The following is a 27,681-nucleotide window of genomic DNA, read 5'->3' as shown; positions in this document are numbered from 1 at the left end:
AAAGACATGCTGGTAGGTTAGTTGGCTTCTGTCTAAATTGTCCCTAGTATGTGTATGTATGAATGTAAGTTAGGGACCTTAGATTGTACACCCCTTGAGGGTTAGGGACTGATGTGAATGTACAATATATATGTAAAGCACTGCATAAATTGACAGCGCTATATAAATACCTATAATAAATAATAGTGTACTGATCTGATGTAAAACTTTTCAAACAGGCATAGAAATCAGGCAAAGCGATTTTAAAATGGAACTCCAACTAAAACTTTAGTCTCATGACTCGTTTCCTATAAAACTCTACTCTAGCCAAAACTTTTTTTTGCTTTCTTTAGATTTCAAAGAATTGGAAATTCTGTTGGATCTCTACTACTTACAGATTTCTGCTCATTTACTATGACAGTATCTGCTGCCGCTAGGACAGGAAGTGAGGAGAAATCTCCCCAATAGGACACAGACAGCATCAGAAAGCATTTCATCAATACCCAACAAAAAGGGGTTTTTAGCTGGAGTTCCACTTTAATGTTGTGGTTATATAATATCTGTAAATGGGCGTTTTCTTCTCCTATGTCAAGATCAGTAAGTCATATCCAGTGTTAAATTGCCAATTAGACTGGTTACAGTTAAATAATTCGGATGTTTTATCTACAGGATTGTTTTCCACATGACTGAATGCAGCCAAATGAAGGAGGATTAACAAGGCATTAACAGCCGCACCTGGCCTTGGTGGTCTTCAGCCCGAGAAATTTCACAAGAAGCTGAAAGAAAAAAAAAGAGGTGGTGAGTACTACAGCTTCTATAAAATTCTTCAGAACTAAATAGAACAATTATAAAACAGACATAGATAACTAATACTATAGACCAGTGGTTCTTAACCTTGTTGGAGGTACTGAACCCCACCAGTTTCATATGCGCATTCACCGAACCCTTCTTAATTGGAAAAATAAAATATGATTTTTAAAATTCAAAACATAGGTATATATTTATACATAGGTGCACAAAATGAACAAAACCGTTAAGAACAAAGAACAAAACCATTAAAACATGATTTTCACACAAAAACAAAAACATAATAATGAATATTTACTGCACCAATCATATGAGTCGGGTGTGGGTCTTCACCTCTGCCGAACCCGCGAGACTGACTCACTGAACCCCTGGGGTTCGATCGAACCCAGGTTAAGAACCACTGCTATAGACTGTATACATATGCCCTGGTGGTACGATTTGATTGTAAGCTCCATGGGCAGAGATGCAAATATTTCGGTGTACTCTATAAATGGCTGTTAAATATTAATATGTACTTGATCTGCTTAGCATCAAAACGTCAGAGACATTGGGAAGTAACAATGAGTCCCAGGGACAGGGCATGGGTCTAGGGCAGGGGTAGACAACCTGCGGCTCTCTAGCTGTTGTGGAACTACATTTCCCATGAGGCATTGCAAAATTGACAATTACAGCTATGACTTGCAGAGGCATGATAGAACTTGTAGTCCTGCAACAGCTGGAGAGCCGCAGGTTGCCTACCCCTGGTCTAGGGGCATCCTAAGAAGGTAGAATAAGACACATAAAATAGGATTTTGGTAGTTTAAACGTAAGGCTCATGTACACGGGGCGTTTGGAAAACTCTTCTGAACAATGGAAACTGACTACTGGAAAATGTAGGTTAAAAAAAGTCAGTTTAGCCGCGTTTGCATGATGAGTTTTTTTTTCAGCATCCCCTGAACTCTCCCTAATGTTTTCCTAGGTGTCCATGTACACTATGTCTTTTACAGGCAGTTGAGTTTAGTCATTTTTTTGAACGCACCAAACTTGCGTTCAGGAGTAGATTTTACCAGCGTTTCAAACACTTGTAAATGCGTGTAAACATGGTTTGTGTTTAGAAGCGTTTTTAAAAGATAACCACAGGAGACCTTCCCAAATGCCCAGAATGCACTGAAAAATACTACAAAATTAACTATTTCAGACATTTTGAGAGAAATAGAGAGAGCAGAAGCAGAGAGAGCAGTATGTGTTGAGATGACCTGTCTTTTCTGATTGTATTCACTATGGATCCCATCATGAATATAATGCAGCACGTTCTACCATTTATTCCTGCACACAAAACCTGGAACTGACTGCGCTGGTGTACTAGGTCCATTTGAATACATGGAAAACTCTTTGCATGCATTTCTGATGATGAAAAAAGGTTCTGGGCAGCATCTGGATATGGAACAGTTAAAAAACGCTTCTAAATGCAAACGCTTATAAACATGGTTAACCACGTTTACAAGCATTTGGCGTTTGAAACGCCAGCAAAATCTACTCCTGAATGCAAGTTTGGTGCGTTCGAAAAAACGACTGTAAACTCAACTGCCTGTAAACGACATAGTGTACATGGACACATAGGAAAACATTAGGGAGAGTTCAGGGGCTGCTGAAAAAAAACCGCTAAACAGCTCCTGAACATCAGTTTAGGAGCTGCAGTGTACATGAACCCTAACAGCCTTATCCAATAAACAGCATTCATTCTTCAACCAATCAGAATTTACTTTGCCGAGTTACACCTTACCATTTGAGATTTATCAATGAAGGCTGTCAATATGAAGGTTAATTAAAGGCGAATACTTTTTTTTGCCCCTTCTAGATTCTGTCCTACACAGCCATCTTTGCTTGCTTGAGCATCAAATGACAAGGAAGGACAAAACTTAAAAAAAAGTTTCAAATACGAAACTGAAAGAGTTGACTACAAAACTTCGCTTAGATTTAAAAAAAAAAAGAAAACGCTATCGACTTTAAGATTGCAAACGTGAAATTTTTTTTTTTTTAAGGCTTCTCTATTGAGTTAAACAATGGATCGGCTTTCACCCCTTGAGACTATCCAACAAAGTATCTTCAGTTCAGCCTAATGTTTCCATAAACGCCTTATGGCGAATCTGCAAAGACAAAGAACTTACCCAGAGAAGGACCACCTTGCCAGTGTCTTGGGACGGGCATTGCTTTTATACACAAGACCGGCTGGTCATCAACCAGTTGTTCTCCTATGTATGGAAAGCCTATGAAAAAGGCGGTGTGTTATCATTTGAATGGAATGGTATTTTACTTTTGTTTTACTGCTATAAATATCTTTGTCGGTGTGTCTACTAAAAAAAACATTGGAGATTGCTCAGGCACGTTCTTGGAAGGCTGTATGCTTGACATAAATGGCTAGAGTATTTTATGGGGCATCTCAAGGAGATGAATGCACATCACAAGATCAGAAGCTGTCCGTGCTACTGAAGTCAAGAAAGTGCAGATTTCATTTCTAAACTGTGCTGTGTGAATGTAGAACAGGAATACATTCCATGAAAAGACAATACATTCCATAGTTCTTCTAAGAACCTGGAAAAATCAAAATACAGAGGCTATTACTGCTAACCAGCACTCATCGTCCGGCTGTCTCCCAAAACTTTTTGAATCAGTTACTCTGAACAGGCATGTAGCACGGAGAAAGTGTATTTTCTTATGTTTCGAGGTGAAAATAGCATGGTGCAATTTTACAAGGAAATCTGCAGGCAGAAAAGGCAAACCTACCCACATGGAAGAAAAATATATTTTAAATATATTTTAAAAATATTCTTCCCAAATATATTGCCATATATTTGAAATGCTACAATTTTGCCCATATTCAATATATTTCACTATATATATATATATTATTATTATTAATATTATACAGTATTTATATAGCACCAAAGGGTATGCTCAGCGCTGTACAGTAGCAAGGGGGACAGAACATGAGACAAGACAGTAACAATACAATACACGAGGGGTTCAAGGGCCCTGCTCTTTCGAGCTTACAATCTAGGAGGGAGGGGATATATATATATATATATATATATACACACTGCATGTTGAAATGCATTTTTTTTATTACAAAATATATGAAAAATATTTTTAAAAATACATTTTCAAATATACTGTATGTCTTTAAAAATACAAATCTAAATTTTTGGAATGCATTTACAAATATATGTAAAAATATATGTTAAAATGACTTTTTTCTATGTTTGAAAACAATCTGAAGAATATATTTAAAAAATATATATTTTAAAAAATATATTTTTTTTAAACATATTCTTCAGATTTTTTTACATATACTTGTAAATCCATTCCAAAAATGTAGATTTGTATTTTTAAAGACATACAGTATATTTGAAATGTATTTTTAAAAATAGTTTTCATGTATTTTCTAGTTAAACATATATTTTATATGTGTAGCCTGATTGCCCAAACTGCAACCCAAAACCCACTTATTTATCGCAAAGTGCCAACACTGCAATTAAACCGGAGTTCTGAGGTTTTAGTTAAACATATATTTTATATTTGTAATTTCAACATGAAGCATATATATATATATTATAGGAAATATTTTTCATATATTTTGTAATAAAACATATATTTTTATATATTTATTGAAATAGAGTTTGAAATATATTGAGTATGGCCAAAATTGTAGCATTTCAAATATATGGCAATACATTTGGAAAGAATATTTTTAAAATATATTCCAAATATATTTTTCTTCCATATGGGTATGGTCAAAGTAACATATATGAATAAGAAAATATAAGCATGAAGGTTATGGGAGTACCAGGTTCCTTTTCTGGACATACTGACATATTGACAAGAAAACAATTAAAGGAGAAGTTCACCTTTGGGAACAAGTTACATGTTCCACCATAAAACCGGATGGAACATGTAACATGTTCCCAATGCTGCAGCCGCTGCGCACTGTCCCCCCTCCCTGTGACAGAAGTACAAGGAGAAGTTCCCCGTGCTGGCTGTCACTTTTTAAATACAGCACGGTCATGTGGGGCTCCTCACATATGGCTGCGTCATTCATTCACAGTGTTCTGTGAATGAATGAACTACAAATCCCGACAGCCTTAGCGGCTGTCAGCTTGCAGTTCTCAATGAACTGTGGAGCGCCGTGGTAGTTCATTGATTCTTCCTGTCAGTATATCTGCTTGCCCATACATCCCATACAGGCAAGCAGATATACTGATAGGTCTTCAGGAGACCTGCATGGCACCAGCGATCAGCAGATGCTTCACAGGCTCCTGCAACTAAAAATAATAAATGCACATTTTTTACCTGCAAAAAAGGTGTATTTTTTATGTTTGGTCAAAAGGTAAACTTATCCTTTACATTTTATATGTGAAAAGAACAAAAATGGTAACCATTAATCATTTAAAAATACGCTTTTTATAACAAGGTACACATGGAAGGGCTTTTCAACAGAATAATACAAACATTTGCCAGAATACCCAAAATAAATTTAATTCATAACAGCTATGTTTCGTATAGTGAGCTATGATTGGCCCACAGCTATCACATGCTACCTGGGCCAATGTGATATCTGGTGCCCAATCACAGATCACAGCTGTCATAACCCATTTATTACAGTTTAAAACATTGCTGTTACCATGAACGTCATTGTAACAGCAATAAAAATGTAACCAAAAAAAATACCCCTAGAATAGTACAATGTTACTATGGTGTCAGTGAACTACTCTGATGAAAGTATGCAAAAAAAAAAAAAAACTGGTAAAAAAACAATTTTTAAATGGTAAATAAAAATTGAACAAAAATTATTTTAAATGTTTTTAGTTTTTTTATATACTGTCATCAGTTAGTGTCCCACATCAGTCATATGATGATGCTGTACTTCACTGGTGACAGTAGTTAAAAAGTAGTGTGAAAAAAAACTCATTTTATTTAATTTCTTCATTTTCCAAAAAATTGTGACAAAAAAATGTGAAAACTTTAAAAAAAACTCGCCTTGCCTCTTACTAAATACTTGTCCTGGAATTTTAAGGCCTCAAGAAATTAGATCAGTTTCAGTATATCAGAATTGATACATTTTGAAATATATATACTGTATATACCATAGTTTTTAGACTCTATAACAGTGATGGTGAACCTTTTGTAGCCCGAGTGCCCAAACTGCAACCCAAAACCCACTTATTTATCGCAAAGTGCCAACACTGCAATTAAACCGGAGTACTGAGGTTTTAGTATAGAAAAAGACAAAATGCTTACATTAACATTGTACGTTGACAGCTAGAGTTCCTCTTGAATTTGCTGACCACCAGTAAAAGGGAGAAATGTTCGACTGACCACCAGCACAAGGGGGCAAAGTTCCACTGACCACCAGCTCAGAGGGGCAATGTTCGACTGACCACCAGCACAGAGAGGCAATGTTCCACTGACCACCAGCTCAGAGGGGCAATGTTCGACTGACCACCAGCACAAGGGGGCAATGTTCCACTGACCACCAGCACAGAGGGGCAATGTTCCACTGACCACCAGCACAGAGGGGCAATGTTCCACTGACCACCAGCACAGAGGGGCAATGTTCCACTGACCACCAGCACAGAGGGGCAATGTTACACTGACCACCAGCACAGAGGGGCAATGTTACACTGACCAACAGCACAGAGGGGCAATGTTACACTGACCAACAGCACAGAGGGGCAATGTTACACTGACCACCAGCACAGAGGGGCAAAGTTACACTGACCACCAGGACAGAGGGGCAATGTTCCACTGACAACCAGCACAGAGGGGCAATGTTCCACTGACCACTATCATAGATGAGCAATGTTCCACTGACCACTATCATAGATGAGCAATGTTCCACTGACCACCACCACAGGGGGGCAATGTTCCACTGACCACCAGCACAGGGGGGCAATGTTCCACTGACCATCAGCACAGAGGGGCAATGTTCCACTGACCACCAGCACAGGGGGGCAATGTTCCACTGACCACCAGCACAGAGGGGCAATGTTCCACTGATCACCAGCACAGAGGGGCAATGTTCCACTGACCACTATCGTAAATGAGCAATGTTCCACTGACCACCAGCACAGACAGGCAATGTTCCACTGACCACCAGCACAGAGGGGCAATGTTCCACTGATCACCAGCACAGAGAGGCAATGTTACACTGACCACTAGCACAGAGGGGCAATGTTCCACTGATCACCAGCACAGAGAGGCAATGTTCCACTGACTACCAGCACAGAGGGGCAATGTTCCACTGACTACCAGCACAGAGGGGCAATGTTCCACTGACTACCAGCACAGAGGGGCAATGTTCCACTGACTACCAGCACAGAGGGGCAATGTTCCACTGACCACTATCATAGATGAGCAATGTTCCACTGACCACTATCATAGATGAGCAATGTTCCACTGACCACTATCATAGATGTGCAATGTTCCACTGACCACCAGCACAGAGGGGCAATGTTCCACTGACCAGCAACACAGAGGGGCAATGTTCCTAATACTGCAGATTTAAATGCCAGGGGGACAGCACAACATTAAACGAATGTCATTCTCAGTTAACTATGTATAAAAACTCACATCCAGTGCAGCAAATCTGCATTCTTGCTTGTAGCAGCTAGCTGCTGTAGTAGATTCCCTGCTGGCTGACTGCGCTGGCTGAAGGCACGCTGAAAGCTCTGAGGAGCAGCTAGGGAAGTATTCGCAGCACCGTGATGTCCCCAGCAGGTGCCGTGACCGTATGCTTGGCTGCAGGGCAGTAGTGGGGTGACTTGACTCACGTGCCTGTAGCGAGGGCCCTGTGTGTCTGCTGCGGCACGTGTGCCAAAGGCTCGCCACCACAGCTCTATAACATGCAACTAATTTATATTTATTGGGATTTTTTTTACCAAAGACATGTAGCAGAGTACATTTTGGCCTACATTTATAAAGAAATTTGATTTTATTGGATATATTTCATAACAGAAAGTAGAAAATATAATTTTTTGGTTTGTTTTTTATATAATAAAAAATAAAAATAAAAAGTAGTGACCACCAATACCACCAAAAGAGAGCTCTATTTGTGTGAAAAACAATTATATACATTTCATTTGTGTACACTGTTGCATGAACGAGCAATTACCAGTTAAAGTAGCGCAGTGCCAAATAGCAAAAAATGGCCTGAAGGGGGTAAAACCTTCCAGAGCTCAAGTGGATATTTATCAGCTAGCCATCAAAAGCAAAAACAACACATTTACAGTTTTAACAATCTGCATTTAGAAAGAGATGTTTTAGTTGCATACATTTGCAAATATTTGTGGAAGTGTGGTTCTTTACTCTAATCCATGAGAATCTCTATTTTAGAACAAATATAGTAATGAATAAATTGACGGCAGGTATGCCTGGAGGTAGCCAAATTCTCCTCCATATATGTGAACAGTCTTATTTGTAATACTGCCTTTGACAGACCCAATCAGGACAGGGGCTTTTGGAGTGGACTAGGGGCTAGCCTTCTACCCACCGATTATGGCCCATGGAGGAGACCAGGAATGTTGTCTTCACCCAGTCAGAGCATAGAAAAGAGCACAGATCAGCCTCTGATCACATAGAGAGAGCAGATCAGTCTATGATGATGGATAATAATGTAATAAACACTGAGAGCGAGGCTTGGATTCATTCTCTAAATAAAGACAATAAAGCTTCCCTTCTGGAGTGGATGGAAAGGTGTAATATCAATCTTGTACAGGTTAATGGTCAGAGGAAATATGGTGACCCTCTTACAGACTAGGTTGGAGAGGCTCCTCCACTTGGGACAGAAATATTTATCAAAAATAGTGATGGTCTGAACACCCCCCCCCCCCCCCCCCCCCGTTCAGACCACGGTCGAACATTCTGAACGGAAGTTTGACCGTGAACTTCAAACCGGGACATTTCACTAAGCATCCGGTTTATGCGGTAAGATACTAACACAGCATTTTTTAAATAAAACTGCATGAGTTATATCATTAAGTTATGCGGTATTTTAGTAGTGAAAACTCCCCGCTGACAGCTAAATGTAAAAAACATTTTGAAAAAAATGGTGTGGGGTCCCCCCCATCCATACCATGCCCTTCAGGTATGGAATGGATTTTGAGGGGAACACCTACACCAAATGGTGTGGGAGTCCCCCCCAAATCCATACTAGACCCTTATCCGAGCATGCAGCCTGCCTGGCAGGTCAGGGAAGGGGAAGGTGAGCGAGCACCCCCCCACTGAACCAAACCAGGCCACATGCCCTCAACATGGGGGGGTGTTTTGGGGCAGGGGGGCTCCCCCCCAAAGCACCTTGTCCCCATGTTGATAGGGACAAGGGCCTCTTCCTCACAACCGTGGTCGGTGGTTGTGGGGATCTGCGGGGGGGGCTTATCGGGATCTGGAAGCCCCCTTTAACAAGGGAGCCCCCAGAACCCAGCCCCCCCCATGTGAATGAGTATGGGGTACATGGTACTGCTACTCATTCACAAAAAAAGAAGTGTAGTGTAAAAAATTACAGTAGACAGTCTTTGACAAGTCCGTTATTAAAAACAAAAATTTAAAAAATGACCCCCAAAGTAGATCCAACATGAATCACGATGCCCGCCGGCCCAAAAAAAGCCCCACTCTCGACACTGGCTTCCGGCCATCTGACAGCTGCTGACAGGTGATCCCGCCCACTTGTGATGTCATTGTGTGCTGTGATTGGCCAAAGCATTGCACCTGACCTGGGGAGCAGCAGGGGAATAGCCTGCCAAATGCCCTTACCATTCGTGTGTTCACCGACTTACGTTCGACTCGAACATCAAGCCCAACACTAATCAACAATCTCCCTCAAGAAATCTACGAAGATAAATGAATTCCTCTTTATCACACTGCTGGAAGATTGTGTGAGTTTTGTCTTATGATTACTTTTCTAGTGGACAGATCATACAAGTGAAAGGCAAAACACCTAAAAGATAGCATGTGTAACAGCGGCGGACTGACAACTCATGGGGCCCCCGGGAAATAGGGGATCATGGGGCCCCTGTGTCCTTGTCCACACTCAAAAAAGCCTATAAAAAAGGGACCAGGGGCATTTCATGGGGCCCCCTACTGACCCCAGGCCCTCGGGCAGTGCCTGAGTGCTCGAATGGTCAGTCCGCCCCTGATGTGTAATGTACTTTGTATATCTAGGGGTATTGTGTGGGGTGGACTGTCTTGGGTGGGCTCCTGGCCAGTCTGGGTGCCTGGCTGTTGATTAGCATACGGCTTGATTAGATCACTGTTAGATGTTAGTTGCTAGCTGTTGATTAGCTTACTGTTAATTAGATCACTGTTAGCTGTTGGCTGTTCATTAGGTGTACTGATGATTTTACTGTTTACAGTTTGCATTGTTTAGGACAGGGGTCTTCAAACTTTATAAACAAAGGGCCAGTTTACTGTCCTTCAGACTTTAGGGGGCTGTCCTGTGGCTATTGGAAGTAGAAAATGCCCTGACATCAGTGGGAGTAAACAATATGGAACAGAGCCCCCTCGTTGGTGTCATCGGGTGAAAAGAATCATGCCCGATCATTGGTGTAATTGGGTGGGAAGAAACATGCCCCATCATTGGTGTAATTGGGAGAAATTGAGCCCCATCATTGGTGTCATTGGGAGGAACTGTGCCCCATCATTAATCTCATTAAGAGGAATTGAGCCCCTTTGTTGGTTTTAGTGGAGAGAATTATGCCCTATTGTTGGTGTCTGAGGATGAAATATTGCCCCAGTGGCCAGATAAAAGCAAGCAAAGGGTCGCATCCATCCCTGGGTCACAGTTTGGAGACCACTGGTTTAGGATAATGTGATCAAGCTCTTATCTGATTCTGTGTGGTATACATTCTGTGTGAATTGACAGTTCCATTTGCTAAGCTAGTGTTGTCTAGCTCTTGGGTGCATTGGCCAGCTATAATACCTTGGACCTGTGTTCCAGTGATGTGGAAGCACAAAGGCAGGGTACCAGGCGGTCTGTCACACTGCCCAACCAGTTTTGCAATCAGGTAAGTGAAACGGGTTACCAAAACACCAAAATACTGCTAAAAAGGATAGGGGTGGACTGGTTTATGACAGATACACTTGGAGTCAGTAGGCTGTGTCCCATGATTCACACCTATAGGAGGTGATCAGGAAGACCAGGTTGTATTAGTGTCAAGAAGAACAGGTTGAATCAGTGGCAAGAAATCCTGGTAATATAAATGGTAGTTTGTAGCACATCTCTTCAAATAACCATGTGTTTCCCAGGTTTTTAGTAATTAATTTACCAAGGTTAGCCAAAAGGGGAATCTCATTTTTGATCTGCTAATCCAGGGCTCTCCAAACTTTCTGAACCATGGGCCAGTTTTCTGGTCTTCTAACTTTAGGGGGGCCGGACTGTAACCAGTTGGAGTGGAAAATGCAGCAGAAATAGTGCCCAATCATTGGCGTCAGTAGAAGGAATAGCGCCCTATTATTGGTATCAGTGAGAGGAATAGTACCCCAACATTGGTGTCAGTGGAACGAATGGTTCCACAATGCTGGTATCAATAAAAGAAAATTTGCCCTATTAATGATGTCAGTGGAAGGACCGGTGCCCCAACATTGGTGTCAGGGAAGGACTGGTGCTCCAGCATTGGTGTCAGTGGCAAGAGTATTGCACCATCGATGGTATCAGTAGGAGGAAAAGGGAAAAGTGTCCCATCTTTAGTGTTAGCGGAAGTAATAGTGCTCTATATTTTATATCAGTGGATGGACTTATGGCCCATTGTTGATGTCAGTGGTGGGAACAGTACCCCAATGATGGTACCAGTAGGAGAAAAAGTGCACCATCTTTAGTGTTAGTGGAAGTAATAATGTTCTGTATTTTGTATTGAGGGGAGGAATTATGTCCCAATGTTGGTGTTAGTGGAAGGAATTAGTGCACACACACAATCAATATAAAAGGATAACCCCAACTACGGGGATCAAACTAAGTGAATAACATAATTAATGCATGTGTACACAAAAACACTCTGAAAATAATATATATATATCCACTAATAAAAAGTCCACACACTGCCCCAATAATGTTGATTAGTGCTCCACAGCAATGACTCGCGTGTAAATAAACGTGAATCCAGTGCCAACAACTCGTGAATCCAAAAACATCCAAAGTGCCCCCTCACCTCCTTGCAGTGAACACAAGGGCCAGCTCGCTTTAGGGTAAGACACGCTTTCCCAGGAATAGCCTCGTCACCATCAGATGGACCCTCCTGGATATCCCACAGGCTTTTATCCTCCTGAGTACTCCAAGCCCCTGGTACTTGTAATAGTAGTTCACCCACACAGGATCATGACAGAAACAGATAGAGATCCTCCATAGTGTAAATCCGTATTTATTGCACCAATGAACCAAAAAAATTCCTACTCACATGTCACACAGCATAATCAAGCATTTCCCCATATTATGGGTGCATAGCATGGTTCTGGGTGTTCCAAGATGGCCCCCACGCCGGAACTGACGTCACCGTGCACTGAAAGTCCTGTCACTGCGTACCGACGCGTTGCGTCACGATCACCACGTGAATTCTTCATACCCTGAAAAAGAGTCATTGCTGTGGAGCACTAATCAACATTATTGGGGCAGTGTGTGGACTTTTTATTAGTGGATATATATATATTATTTTCACAGAGTGTTTTTGTGAACACATGCACTAATTATGTTATTCACTTAGTTTGATCCCCATAGTTGGGGTTATCCTTTTATATTGATTGTGTGTGTGCACTAATTTATTATTGGTACACTTTTTTACTTATGATTATCTATTCATTATATTTGAGTCTGATTTTGGTCACTTATATTAGTATTTATTTAGCGCTGCACCATTATATATCGATTATTTATACTTTATAGTTGAAGGGAGGTGTTAGCAGCTTAGGGGTAGGGATTTTCCATTCAAGCGCAGGGGATTGTTCTCTTTTAGTGGAAGGAATAGTGCCTCATATCAGTGGGAGGAATATTGCCCCAAGGGCCAGATAAAGGCAATAAAAGGGCCGCATCCAGCCTCCTGCTGCAATTTGGAGACCACTGTTCTAATCACTTCTCCTGTACATATGCATCTGACTGTGAAACAAGAGCAATAGGGCTAGTTTACACTAGTTTTGCTCTCTCCGAAGAGCGATCTGCATTCAGATAGCTTTTCACAGAGGATTTGACATTGATCCCGGGTTCACATATATGCGGTGCGGTATATCACATGTGATTTGCACAGAAACCGCACCACATTCCTGAGCAATTCACATACGATTTGTGTGCGGTGCGTTTGGAGCAATATATTTTGTATGTAAGGGGTAAGGTAAGTGAGCGCAATCAGAAAGAGTGAGCAACTAACATACAGGGTAATCCTCAACACCTTGAATCGTAAAAATATAAATGGGGTATGTAGCGCTACATACCCCAATACATTTTGTATGGCTCTAATCGCACTGCACCCGCACCCGCACCATAAAGGTGCAGGACCCTTTTTTGGGTCCACACTAGGATGGGATTGCAGGGGTTATTCACACCTATGTGATCCGATTCTGCACATCACACCGCATTTTGCGGACCGCTTTCGGGGTGTTATTAACTTAACATACACACTTACAGCGGTTTGCATGAACAGGGTGTGATTGTGGAATATGCACAGAAAATGCTGCGAATTCCGCACCGCATCAGTGTGAACCAGGGCTAAAACGCCTCCTCACCTCCTATTTTAACCTCTTGAACTGTGCACCAGTATGCACAAAATTGAAAGAGCCATTTCAGGGACTCCCATTCAGTTGAATGCGTAGCATTTAGCGGGCAGTACTGCCCACAACAATAGGGATAGTGTTTGCGCACAAGCATCGGGACCACAGCCTATGTACTGCCTTTGCAGCATAAGGGGGAGCAGCTGTGAAGCCATAAAAATGCAGCTCAGCTGGGGGTTTTTACCACTCCACAAACACAAGTGTAAAGGAGCCCTTAACACAGCAATTTCCAGTATCAGCTCCCTGTCATTTACTCACCTCCTTGTAGTTCTTCAGATTACAGGGGCAACATCATTACAATCCAGTTGCAAAAGGACAATAAAAATGAGGCGCAAACAGTTATGAGCTTGTGGTCCCAGTGTGGGTGCGTGCCCCTATGGCATGGTTGTTCTCTATCTATTAACTGAAAGATGATTGGAGCGGTCATATGACTACATCTATAAAAGCGAAAAGAAAAAGAAAACATTGTATTGTTTATTAGAAAAATTATGCCATACAATATCCTATGGTTTGAGGTTGCTTCATTTTATAGTTAGCATCTGAAGTCTCACTTTAATTGTAACCCTAGGGTAGCCAGAGCAGATGCTGACTGTTTAAGTTTGGATACAAAAAATGACCAGGACATTTCTCTTTGTTCTGGGACCTTAGTTTATACATCCACTTATCATTCATTTTGCACCTTTTTTAAGTCACAAAGAAGGCTGAGGCCCTGTGACCTTGGAGGGACATGAGATTGGGTCACCTTGGGTAGAGCCTTACCTGTACACCTAACATCCTTGGCTTTCAGCTGAAGTGCAACATCCAGGTTCTGGGGAAACATCAAGGTGAGGAACAAGCTACTCAAAAGCTCTTGGTTGGTACGGTCACTGCCAGGTATGTGGCCAGCTGGAGAACTTGCTTAATTTTGGCCCAGCATGGGTCAGATTAAGAATACTACAGAAAAGAAATAGGTTATTGGTAGGGTCAAAGATTATGGGGGGTAATATTTCAGTTTTTATAGTTAGTTGTTAAGTCACAAAGAAGGCTGAGGCCCTGTGACCTTGGAAGGACATGAGATTGGGTCACCTTGGGTAGAGCCTTACCTGTACACCTAACATCCTTGGCTTTCAGCTGAAGTGCAACATCCAGGTTCTGGGGAAACATCAAGGTGAGGAACAAGCTACTCAAAAGCTCATGGTTGGTACGGTCACTGCCAGGTATGTGGCCAGCTGGAGAACTTGCCTAATTTTGGCCCAGCATGGGTCAGATTAAGTATACTACAGAAAAGAAATAGGTTATCGGTAGGGTCAAAGATTATGGGGGGTATTATTTCAGTTTTTATAGTTAGTTAAGTGTTAGCAGGGAGGTTAAGTGTAAGGTCTCATTCAGGAAATCAAGTGTCGGTTTATGTTACAACATAGAGGAAAGACATTTGGCAAGCAATAACGCATTTTAACAGATAAGACCTCCACTATCAACAGCGTTCAACAGAGGAATTCTCACTGGCTGCTACATATACATGTACATCACTTCTCTGCATAGTATTACTGAAAAGCAAATATGTGTTAGTTCTTGCCAAAAAAAAAAAAAGTTAATTATAGTTTGGAAAGGAAATTTTGTGGATTTTAATTTTTTGCTAGTATATATAGAGTTACTTGCTAAAATGTGGCCACATTTGGCCAAATTACATATTTGGTTAAAGCCCAACTTTGGGCAAATCTTTAATTTCAACAGTATATGGTAAATTACTTCTCATTCTTCTGGGTGGGTCCCACAAACACCTCATGCTGGCATGGCAGAAGCACAAGATGGAATCTTCAGTACTCATCTCTTCCTATTAAAATCTTGTTTCCTGCTATGGAGACCAGATCGTGTTGATCACTCTGTATTTTCTTGGGGACCTGTCCCCTTGCTTCCCCCTGTAGTTCTGCTGTCCCCAAAGCCTCTGCAATAGGACAACCATCACTGGAACTTGCACCTCCTCAAATAGGAAGTGTCCCTGTTCATGCTTTGCCTAGAGTTGGACTTTCATTTTGTGAGGGGGCTCTGAGGACACCGATGTGAGAGGGGTCCTGAGGATAATGATATGTGGAGGCTCTATGGACAATGATGTGATGGGGGAGCTCTGAGGAAACTAATAGGAATTGGGGCTTTGATGTAAAAGGACATGAAAGGAAACTGACATGGGGGGGGAAGCTCTGAGGATTACAATGTGAGGGTGGTCTGAGTACTCTGATGTATGTGGGGAAGGGGGGCTGTGATGACAAATAAATGGGGCAGGCTGTGAGGTGAAGGGACGTGGAGGAAACTGATCTTAGGGGGCTCTGAGGACACTGATATGAGGGGCTCTGAGGTGTGAGGGAGATCAGTGGACACTGATGTGAGGGGATCTGAGGACACAGAAGTGAGGGGGGTTCTAATGACACTGATATGAAGGGGAGCTCCTGATGTGACAAGGGGACATAATGTAAAGGGTGGAAGTCAAGGGGACTCTGAGGTCTTTGATGTGAAAAGGCTTTGAGGAAACTGATGTGAGGGGGGTCTGAGGACTCTGATATGAGCGAGGTCTCTGGGGACTTTGGTGTGAGGGGACTCTGAGGACCCTGATGTTAGGGGGTCTAAGGATTATGATGTTGGAGGGGCTCTAATGTGAGGGGGCACTGAGGACACTGATGTGAGGGGGCTTTGGGGACTTTGGTGTGGGGAAGCTTTGAGATCTCTGAGGTGAGGGGACTCTCTCAACACTGATGTGAAGGGGCTCTGGGAACATTGATGTGAGAGGGGCTCTGATGTGAGGGTACTCCGAGGACACTGATGTAAGGGGGGTCTGAGCACTCTGATGTCAGGGGACTCTGGGGAATCTAAAGTGAGGGAGCTCTTAGATCTTTGATGTGAGGAGGTTTTGAGGACACTAATTTGGGGTGGGGGAGGGGCTCTGAGGACAATGATGTGAGGGAGATCCTTGACCTCTAATGTAAGAGGGTTCTGAGGACACTGATGTAAGGGTGTTCTGAGGACACTATTGTGAGGGGGGCTCTGAGGACACTGATGAAGGGGTGCTCTGAGGACACTGATGAAGGGGTGCTCTGAGGACACTGATGTGAGGGGCAAATAAAATCCCCTCTGATGTGCACTGTGTAGGGGTAGTGCAATGTGTTTTTACAGTTTATCACACTGTGTATCTTTTTTCCTTTCTTTTTTTTAATCATTCTGTGACATTGCATTCAATTCTGCCCATGTGATGTGGTCACCTGTTGTGCTGTGATCATCTATTGTCTTGTGGTCATGTGCCGTGGTCACCTGTTGTGGTGTGATCATCTATTGTCTTGTGGTCATGTGCTGTGGTCACCTGTTGTGCTGTGGTCACCTGTTGTGGTGTGGTCACCTGTTGTGGTGTGGTTATGTGCTGTGGTCACATGCAGTGGTGTGGTCACCTGTTGTGGTGTGATCATGTGCTGTGAAGTGGTCACTTGTGGTGTGATCACGTGCTGTGGTGTGATCACGTGCTGTGGTGTGGTCACAGGTTGTGGTGTGGTCACCTGTTGTGGTGTGATCATGTGCTGTGAAGTGGTCACTTGTGGTGTGATCACGTTCTGTGGTGTGATCACTTGCTGTGGTGTGATCACGTTCTGTGGTGTGGTCACCTGTTGTGGGTGGTCACATGTTGTAGGTGGTCACATGTTGTGGTGTGGTCACAGGCTGTGGTCACGTGCTGTGGGGTGGTTACATGTGGTGTGATCATGTGTTATGCTATGGTCACCTGTTGTGGTGTTGTCATGTGTTGTGGTCACGTGCTGTGGTCATGTGTGAATAGGGCTCATAGAAGACAATTGTTTTCTATGTGCCCCTGCTTTGAGCCCGTGTCTATCACTGTGGATCAGAGTATATGGTGTGAATCTGCCTGGGTGTATCTGATATAGTAGCGGCTGATTTTTCCTGTTAACATGGTACCTAGGGCATCACCTGGCACAGAACAGGGATCTACTACAAAGTAACAAGGAAATCTCTGCATGTCATCATCTTCCACTGTCACTCACAGTAATCCCTAAGTGGTTTGTTGCGATTAAATGTTTAATTCCTATACAAGCCCCATCGTTAACTGGTATGTGTCAATTCGTAGTCTGCGAATCCCTCGGAACGTGGCCGCTTTTGCTGATGGTTAAATGGACAAGCATGTCTCGTATATTATAGCACCGCCTGGAAAGCCGCCACACTGCGCCTATAACTTCTGGGCACCAAGGCTCTGCTTAATAGCATGACGCACAGGTGTTACCAATCCAGATCCTGCTGGGAAACTAAACACATCCTACGACAATGACTTGCCCTTGTACTTGAAAGCGACAAGCCCAGTTTTAGATCTCCTTGAAATTCAATCTGGAACTTGTGGTCTCCTTCCCCTCCCTGCTGTGACCCTAAGTAAATGCAAACAATCTTGAGAAGACATTGGATATGTGGCACCCTCCCGATGACATCTGGGTGCTATTCCTAGCTTGGCAGGGCTGGGTGAGAATTAAGTCAAAGATTTAGCAGCTTGCCATGTCCGTCTGATCTTAATAAAAACCATCTTAAAGTTAATTACATGTGAGATTTGTGGTATACTTTATATCCAGGGTGAGAGTTCCTCACACACATCAGATTCCCTATTAATGCTGTTCTTTCTCGTTCCCAGGCTCCTGAGAGATGACAAGCATCTGTTACCTGTATTGTGTCGGCGTGCCAAGATCTGCTCATTTATTACCTCTAATTAGTGCATTAAGAATGCCACACTAACATCTGCTGTAAGTATAAGATCATTTCCTAATGTGAGCATGGATGTGAAAATATAAGAGATACTTTTCTTGTGTCACAGAATGGATTACATAGTGTAAGCTTTCCAGAAGATTAAGTTCTTTTCATCAAGCATGGTGTCATTTAGATCACACGCAGATTACTTTTCCACATTAGGTATGGTGTCACACAAGTAACTAAAACTGGCCATAGATGAATCATTTTTTTGCCCTTAAAAAAAAAAAAAAACAGATTCTCCAATCCACACAATTGAGGTGGATGGAGGAACCTTGCCTGCTGTGCTATTGAATTGTGACAGCAGCGAATCCCCTGCTGTCAGAATACACTGATCAGCGCTGCAGCTGAATGACTGCATACACTGATTGAATTAAAATGTTCCAACATTCCCGATTGAGAGAAGCTGATAATTAAATCGACTTCTCTTGAGCAGAAATGGCTATAGATAGATCAAAAATCATCTGTTCCTCGCTGAACTGATCAATTTTTGATCCATCTATGGCAGGGGTGTCAAACTCCATTTCATCGTGGGCCTCATCAGGATTATGGTTGCCCTCAAAGGACCGGTTGTATCTGTAAGACTAGATGTCCAGAACACCCCCCCCCCCCATTACATCAGATGTGAAGAATCCCACACCCTCCCTAACATCACTGTGCACCCCCTTTGGGGGCAGAGCTGGAAAGCAAAAAGTGCAGGGTCTGGAGGAGGATCAGAGGAGGAGTGGAGTCAGTTACCAGAGTCTGCTGCACTTAGAGGTGCAGGATTTAGTGCTGCTGACTTCTGAGACAAGGTGGGGGCGAAGGCAAGGGGGTACCTGCAGAAGAGCTGCAAGGGCCACATGAAATAGCCTGGAGGGCCGGATTCAGCCCACTGGCCTTGTGTTTGACACCTGTGATCTATGGTCAGCTTAAGGAAATACAAACAAGGGATTTTTCAATTATTTGTATATGTGTGAAGAAAGGAACTATTGTAAGACATGCTTGTCACTATATCTGAGTTTTCACTCTAACAGTTTTACCACCTGGTAATGCTGCCAGTGGATCCATTATTTTTGTATTTCCTTTAACAGGGTTACAACGCTCATTGTCCTGCAGTGAAATTGCTCAGCAGCGTTGTCACCCCATGGACAGGCTAATCTTAAATAGAAACATACAAGAGTGACTGCAGAAAAAAAGACCAAGTGGTCAGCTGAGTCTGCCCTATTTTTTATATATATTTTTTTCTTTTTTTACTTTGTTTTTTCTAGATAGACATGTTTGCCCCATGCATGTTTGAATTCACTTACTGTTGACTTACTCACTACCTCTGCTGGAAGTCTATTCCAAGCATCATCTACTCTTTTGGTAAAATAATAGTTTCTAAGTAGAACTTTCCTCCTGCTAGGTTGAGGTCATGTCCTCGTGTTCTTGATCTTGGCTTCATAATAAAAATACTGCCCTCCTGAACCTTGTTCACCCACTTTATGTATTTAAGGCCCATTTCACATGAATGGACCGATCGGGTCTGCCTGTCTGTCTTTCAAGTGGACCTGATCTGACGCTCCCTTGCTCCCTATGGAGTGGCAGGTATGAATCGACATGTGCCCATCTACAGTTGTGTCCAAAATTATTCAACCCCCAATGCTGTAAAGGGGTTTAGGGACTATAGTGTACATTTGGAATTGTATTCAGAATCAAATCCTACAAGGACGTTGTAACTACCCAAATGCAACTAAAATGACATCAATTGTTTATGTAATACAGTAGTAAATGGTTCTTATGTGGTTTCTTCATTGCCACAATTATTCAACCCCTTAAAGACTACCACTCTGAAGAACAGAGGTTCATACAGGTGCTTTCCATCAGGTATTGAAAACACCTGTGGATGTCACCGAGCAGCAATCAAGCATAATAAGCACCAATTAGGCAGCTTTAAAATGACTGTGATACTCAGCTCCTTCTAGACATTTACTGGTGTGGTTACAAACATGGTGAAGGCAAGAGAATGGTCCAGGAAGACAAGAGAAGAGGTGATTTCTCTTCACAGGAAGGGCAATGGCTATAAGAAGATTGCAAAGATGTTAAACATACCAAGAGACACCTTAGGAAGCATCATTCGCAAATTCAAGGCAAAGGGCACTGTTGAAACGCTACCTGGTCGTGGCAGAAAGAAGATGCTGACTTCGACTGCTGTGCGCTACCTGAAGCGTAGAGTGGAGAGAAGTCCCCGTGTGACTGCTGAGGAACTGAGAAAAGATTTGTCAGATGTGGGTACAGAAGTTTCAGCCCAGACAATAAGACGCACACTGCGTAATGAAGGCCTCCGTGCCAGAACTCCCAGGCGTACCCCCTTGCTGTCTCCAAAGAATAAGAAGAGTCGACTGCAGTATGCCAAAAGCCATGTGGACAAACCACAAAAGTTGTGGGATAGTGTTCTGTGGACTGATGAAACAAAATTAGAACTGTTTGGGCCCATGGATCAACGCTATGTTTGGAGGAGGAAGAACAAGGCCTATGATGAAAAGAACACCTTGCCTACTGTGAAGCATGGTGGAGGGTCAATCATGCTTTGGGGCTGTTTTGCTTCTGCAGGTACAGGGAAGCTTCAGCGTGTGCAAGGTACCATGAATTCTCTTCAGTACCAGGAGATATTGGATGGAAACGTGATGCAGTCCGTCACACACCTGAGGCTTGGGAGACGTTGGACCTTTCAACAGGACAATGATCCCAAGCATACCTCCAAGTCCACTAGAGCATGGTTGCAGAGGAAAGGCTGGAACATTTTGGAGTGGCCATCGCAGTCACCAGACTTAAATCCGATTGAGAACCTCTGGTGGGACTTAAAGAAAGCAGTTGCAGTGCGCAAGCCTAAGAATGTGACTGAACTGGAGGCCTTTGCCCATGAAGAATGGGCGAAGATACCCGTAGATCGCTGCAAGACACTTGTGTCAAGCTATGCTTCACGTTTAAAAGCTGTTATAACTGTAAAAGGATGCTGTACTAAGTACTAAGATTGAATGTCACTTGGGGGTTGAATAAAACTGATAATGCTGTGAGCACAGAAAAGACATTTGTGGTTATTTCATTATAACTGTTATGTTATATTTGTCTGACCTACAAGTGCCTCTTTAATGTAAATGTAAGCAAGATGACTGAATGATCAAAAGCAATGTCAAACTGGCCAAAACACTCAATTTCAGTGGGGGTTGAATAATTTTGGACACAACTGTATACCTGCATCCAATCCGATCCTGTCCTCTAAAAACAGATGGATGGCGATTTGTTCCCCATCCGTCTGGCTGATCGGACCAGATGACAGTTGGATGGAAATGGCCAGGCAGTCCGTTTCTATCTGACAGCCCGTAGAGGACAGCGGGCTGTGTCCGCTTTGAATAAGCAGAGTTGACACGGACCTGTCATCTGTTTGGTCAGCGGGGATCAGCGAGCAGGTCCACCACTGAACAAGTAGATCCACTGACGGGTCAGCCCTGTGTGAAAGGGGCTTAAAGGTTCCATTCATATTTCCCCTTTCCCTTCTTTCCTCCAGACTGTACAAATTAAAGACATTCTTCACCGTAGTAACAAAAATTGGAAAGTCAGCAGCGACAAATACTGTAGCTGCTGACTTTTAATAAATGGACACTTACCAGTTCAGGGATACAGAGCCCTCCTCATCCGGGCCGGTTCTTTGTCTATCTTTGGGTCCCTGGCTCTGGCATGTTTACTGTGGGAATCTGGCTGTGACTCCTTGCTGCTTCCCATTGCACATGAGCAAGCTGCACCACGCTTGGTGAATGTTCTTGTCGCCTTCTAAGCCCCAGAAGCCTGCAGTCAAAGGAGGGGGGGGACAAACGTTCGCTCGGATCGCCTAGGCCAGGGGTGTCAAACTGGCGGCCCTCCAGCTGTTGCAAAACTACAAGTCCCATCATGCCTCTGTCTTTGGGAGTCATGCTTGTAACTGTCAATCTTGCAATGCCTCATGGGACTTGTAGTTTGGCAACAGCTGGAGGGCCGCCAGTTTGACACCTGTGGCCTAGGGCGATACAAGCAGAAGTGGGAGCAGGTACTTATCAAAACTAAGTGCTCGCTCCCCAAAAAAAATTTTCATGTGCCAAATGTGATGGTGGTGGTGAGGGGGGAACATAAAGCATAACTTCCCCTTTAGGGTGAAGTTCTGCTTTAAGTTCCCGAAGTTTCTCCTTACATGTTTTATCCCTCGGACCTCTCACCATTTTTGTTGCCCATCTCTGGACTTGATACACATTTAATATAAAATGGACTTTAAGCAAGCATCAAGGCTAACACATTTTTTAGTAGTTACAGAAACTGTGTTCTTTACTTTTGGGAAAAAAGATTTAAGGGCCCTTTCACACTGGAACGCGGTGCGGGAAACCCACATTTCCATGCGGTTTCCCACACCGCATTCTAATCGCACTGCCTTTGCGACCTGCAGAGGGTGTCAATACAAAGTTATCAACACCCCAAACACAGGTCACAAATGCAGTATATTTGCCCACACTGGATTGCATGATACAAAAGTACCATGCGATTTGATTGCAGTGCATTTCAAAAAGTAGTGCATGCGGTATGGTGCGATTTCAGCCCATTCAAAATGAATAGGGCGGAAATCACACTGTACAGAACTGCATGTGAATCGCACAAGAAACGCACAGCATTCCTGTGCAATTCACAAGCAGTTTCTAGTATAGAAGGGCCCTTAGTCGCATGAATAAGAGTGTTGTAAGCACCCCTAGCAGTGATATATGGTTTTTCCCAACCCTTGTTACTGTCACTTCTCCTGGGTTGCATGGCCTGTATTTAAATGTGCAGAAAAGTATAAATGAAGCCATATAAATTCAAAAATGGACTTACGTACTGAAGACTATTACAAGTAATAACCCCTCCAGGGGTGGCTAACCTGTGGCTCTCCAGCTGTTGTGGAACTACATTTCCCATGAGGCATTGCAAAGATGGGAAGTTACTGACTTGCAGAGGCATGATGGAACTTGTAGTCCTGCAGCAGCTGGAGAGCCGCAGGTTGGCCACCCCTGCCCTATACAGTTACTAGAATAGAATAGTTTTTACTATACTGGCTCTTTAAAATGGAGCTCCACCCAAAAGGAGAAGTTCCGCTTTAAAAACTGGTCCCCCGCTCCCCATTAAGGATTGGCACCTTTGGGGGGTGGGGGGGCAACGGGTACCCGAATTTGACAGGTACCCGCTCCCACTTCCGCTCCGATCAGAAGGTGTCCTCCCTTCCTCCCCCCCCCGTAGTCTTGTGGGACACGTGACAGGTCCTAGAAGACTACAGGACCATTCATGAAGCGCAGCGCTACTCACGCATGTGCAGTGGGCACCCAGCTGTGAAGCCGCAAGCTGTCACAGCCGGGTGCCCACAGTGAAGATGCTGGCGCCCAGGGAGAGAAGACGGCTGGTAAAACAGGCTGCAGGGGACACACCGCGGTACCAAGGGACAGGTGAATGTGTGTTTTTTAAAAGTCAGCAGCTACAGTTTTTGTAGCTGCTGACTTTTATTTTTTGACAGTGTGAGTGGAACTCTGCTTTAACTTAGCCAACTAAAGGTGTCAGTATATTTTTTATGGCTTACACAATACATTGGTCTACTGCTACTAATCGGGTAATCACAGGGCCAGTTCACATCAGTACAGTGTTTTAGGTGTGTTGCGTTTAGGTACATTTTCCACGCTTTTTAGGTGCATTATTATTGAACCCTATCAAAGATGCAGCAGGCAGAATTTTTTTTTTACATGAAATGCACATGTGTAAACAGGGTCTAAAAGAGACATAGCTCACAGAGGAGGTGTTTTCAGCAACTGTGCACCCCATCCTGAACCCCTGCCTTGCAGATTTGAGCTTTTATATTTATTCTTATAATGCAAATCCCAATACAGTTATACTCTGTAAACGAATGAATGAAGTGATTCAAGTGTATTAAATGATGTCCATAAATATTTGTAATCAAATCCAACACAAGTGCTATGTGAATACTAATAAATGAAAAAAGTCCACATCAGGTGACGAAGTGAATGATGATGATGTTCGTCTATTGTGTTCGAAGAGGACCTTGCCATCTAACAGGTAGTGGGCTTGTCAAGACTTGCGTGTGAATTGGATTAAAGTGAGGGAGAGGTGCGCATAGTCAGCCTCACTCTCTTTTCCCAGATTCCATCTTGCTCCAATGGCAGGACAAGAGCCGAGACAGTTGGAGATGGGCTGGGTGCCGTGGTTGACCAGGGCACCGTTTGTGTCTTGCCATGCTCTTAGCGTATCACATCACTTGCAGAGACCGCCTTCATGAGCATTGTCCTATTCTAGTAGGTTTCATCCACTCAATCTGCCGGAATCTGTCTTCACATGCTCGGGATAGACAAGTCCCTATCTCACCGAAGGTCAATGACCTAACGACTACTCTCAACCTGGTTTGGCCAACCTTTCAAAACTGTTGCCTGAGGTGTGGCCACTGCGCATGCTACAACTACTAGGAGCCACAGGTGAGAGCTGAGTGACAGGTGGGAACCAAAGGTGGACGAGCTGCCCTGGAAGGACATGACCTGCCCTTACACCAGAGGTGCTACCCCTCCCTGCACACCCTGTACACCCCAGAATATATACTCACCAACCACTATATTAGGTACACCTTGCTAGTACGAGTTTGACCCCTTTTTACCTTCAGAACTGCCTTATTTCTTCATGGCATAAATTCAATAAGGTGTTGAAAACATTCCTTAGAGATTTTGGTCCATATTGACGTGAGTTACTGTTGCCTTTCTATCTTCTCGAACCAGTCTGCCCATTCTCCTCTGATATCAAGAAGGAATTTTCATCCACACAGCTGCCACTCACTAGATATTTTCTCTTTTTTGGTCCATTCTCTGTAAACCCTAGAGATGGTTGTGAAGGAAAATCGTCCATCAAATCTTTAGTGAGACCCGACGTTGTGTACCAGTGAGCCCACCACCTCAAGAAAAATTACGTAACCCCACACGTTCCTGCATCAAAAAGTGGCTATACGTGTAGGTGGGTGCTGCAGTGACCATCGGCTGAAACCAAGAAGTATCACAAGGGAAGAATGTCACCAGCACACCAAAGTTCTCCAATATGGGTCCGAAGCTTTAATAAGCAAACACATAGTTACAGGAAGAGCAACATTTTGGAATCTCGTAGAACCCCATCATCAGGCATGTGACCTTCTATAATCTGGGGTCTGACAATTTGGTAAGAGGCTGTGTGTGCTTGAGGTGGTGGGCTCACTGGTACACATCGTCGGGTCTCACTAAAGATTTGATGGACACTACAATGTTTATATATTATCACTTCGACACCTGATGTGGACTTTTTTCATTTATTAGTATTCACACAGCATTTGTGTTAGATTTCATTACAAATATATATGGACATTATTTAATACACTTGAATCACTTAATTCATTCTTTTACACATTGCAGCTGTATTGGGATTTGTATATTGTTCATTTGTATTTTTATGCTGTGATATTTTGTTATTTTTTGTTTAGCACCGAGCACAGTTTCTTCTTGTTTAGATTCTTATAATGCACCAAAAATAATACCAGAGGTTGCAATGCCAAAATAAAAAATATCCTTTCTCAGCAGTAGTCAATGCTAATCTTAAAATCTGTTTGATGGTTTATGTGAAGATACATTAATCCTGGGATGTTTCTTTTGTATTTCACATGTACCATTTTTAGGTAACATTCCTGATATTTCCATTTCTGTATGTTCCTGTTTATGTAACATACGCCCTTTGTACCTCCTATACCAAAATAACTTAACTCCAAAAAAAGGCTTCAAAGCCAGTGCAGCCCCCAACTTCCTTCCAGAGTCCCACTTCTTGCACAGCAGTTTAATGTAGCATGTGTGAATGATAATGTGTTGTATTCTGATCATGATTTAAATGCATTTATATAATATTGTAAATAATGTTTGTAGTGCCTGGGGCTGTAGTAGTCACTTAGGCTATGGGGGAGAGGTTTTTATTCATTTAAATACATTTTTAAAGTTAATTGTTTTCTAATTTTTAAAGCCAAAACTGTAAAATAAAAATAATTAAATCAAACTTTTTTAATTTAATCAATTTTAATTCAATAAAATACAGCACATGTAGGTCATCGAAAAACATTCACTAGAGGATGAGATGAATATTATTATTTAAAAAAATGAAGGACAGTATTGCCTACAGCAGGGGTCTCTGAACTTTTCATTATGAGGACCACATTGTATATTTTACAAATATTTGTAGCCCCCCCCCCCCCCCCCCAAATAAAAAAATAACAGTTTCATAAACAAATGAATCATATTTAAATTAATAAGTTTTATTTGGATTTATTTTCTCAGCATAATATGATTCAGAGAAAAATGTTCATTAAAACAAAGCAAAGAAATTCAAAGTAAACTAGAGCCCCTGCCCCCCTCACATCATAGTCCCCATCAGAGCCCCTTTACACCAGAGTCCCCTTCAAAGTCAGAGCCCCCATTAAAGTTACATCAGAGTCTCCCTTACAGTAAAGTTCCCCTTACATAACAGTAGCCATCCCTTACCCTTACAAATGAGTCACCATCAGAGTCTCCCTTACAGTAAAGTTCCCCTTACATAACAGTAGCCATCAGAGTTCCCCCTTACAAATGAGTCACCATCAGTGTCCTTCCTTACATCAGAGGGTCAGATAACATTTTGCACCAAGTCATATTTGGCCAGCAGGCCATAATCTGGAGACCCTGGTCTACAGTAAGCAAATTTTTTCTGTGTAAAAACATGAAGACATTTAGGTACAAAGGGAGACACTATGGGGTTGATTTACTAAAACTGGAGAGTGCAAAAACTGGTGCAGCTCTGCGTAGAAACCAATCAGCTTCCAGGTTTTATTGTCAAAGCTTAGCCTCCCTAGCGGTCTGATTATGTCAGTATTTCTGTGCTCAAAGTGGCACATTTTTTTGCATGGAAATATGTATTTTTTTTATTATAGGCCTGTAATTTTTAGGAATAACTCACTGAAATCTGTCTGAACAAGAGTCTAGTAAACATCCCGGGTATGTTAAAATTTTAAACACAAAATCATAAATTATAATTTAATAAATAATCATAAAAAATAATAATAATAAATTTAATTCAATAATGTAATCAAACCAAAAACACTGAAATTTGAAATATAGCACCAAGTTTGCAAATCACTGAGCAAAGTCACAAAATCGTTGATGAATTTCCCCACGAATCATTATCACTCAATTCTGCAAGTAGTTCTAATTTACTATCGCTGTTCTCTAGCCGGTCTAAAACAGCTTTTGACCTAAAGGGACGCTTTTTGGACGCCATGGACATTTCTCAGTTTCCAGGCAG

General features: G+C 42.5%; 1 protein-coding gene and 1 long non-coding RNA gene across 4 annotated transcripts in view; one reads left to right on the top strand and one right to left on the bottom strand.

The window, feature by feature from the left end:
- LOC149463472 (myosin-4-like) overlaps positions 1-755 on the bottom strand; it is a 31,618-nt gene extending 30,863 nt beyond the window's left edge. Inside the window, exon 1 of the mRNA XM_089675014.1 lies at positions 715-755. The gene's annotated coding sequence lies outside the window, so the exon portion shown is untranslated. The remainder of the gene's footprint in view (positions 1-714) is intronic.
- LOC149463471 (uncharacterized) overlaps positions 1-27,681 on the top strand; it is a 149,133-nt gene that overhangs the window by 75,669 nt on the left and 45,783 nt on the right. For all 3 annotated transcript variants that reach the window (XR_016312410.1, XR_016312408.1, XR_016312409.1), the window contains exons 2-3: positions 649-777; positions 18,215-18,323. This is a non-coding gene — a long non-coding RNA (uncharacterized LOC149463471). The remainder of the gene's footprint in view (positions 1-648; positions 778-18,214; positions 18,324-27,681) is intronic.

This window comes from Staurois parvus, unplaced genomic scaffold (genome assembly GCF_062004578.1).
Source record: "Staurois parvus isolate SC_StPar_1 unplaced genomic scaffold, SC_StPar_1.0 ptg000154l, whole genome shotgun sequence".
Taxonomy (NCBI): domain Eukaryota; kingdom Metazoa; phylum Chordata; class Amphibia; order Anura; family Ranidae; genus Staurois; species Staurois parvus.
The sequence above is the reverse complement of the archived record's forward strand: the minus strand, read 5'-3'. Positions and strand labels throughout refer to the sequence as shown.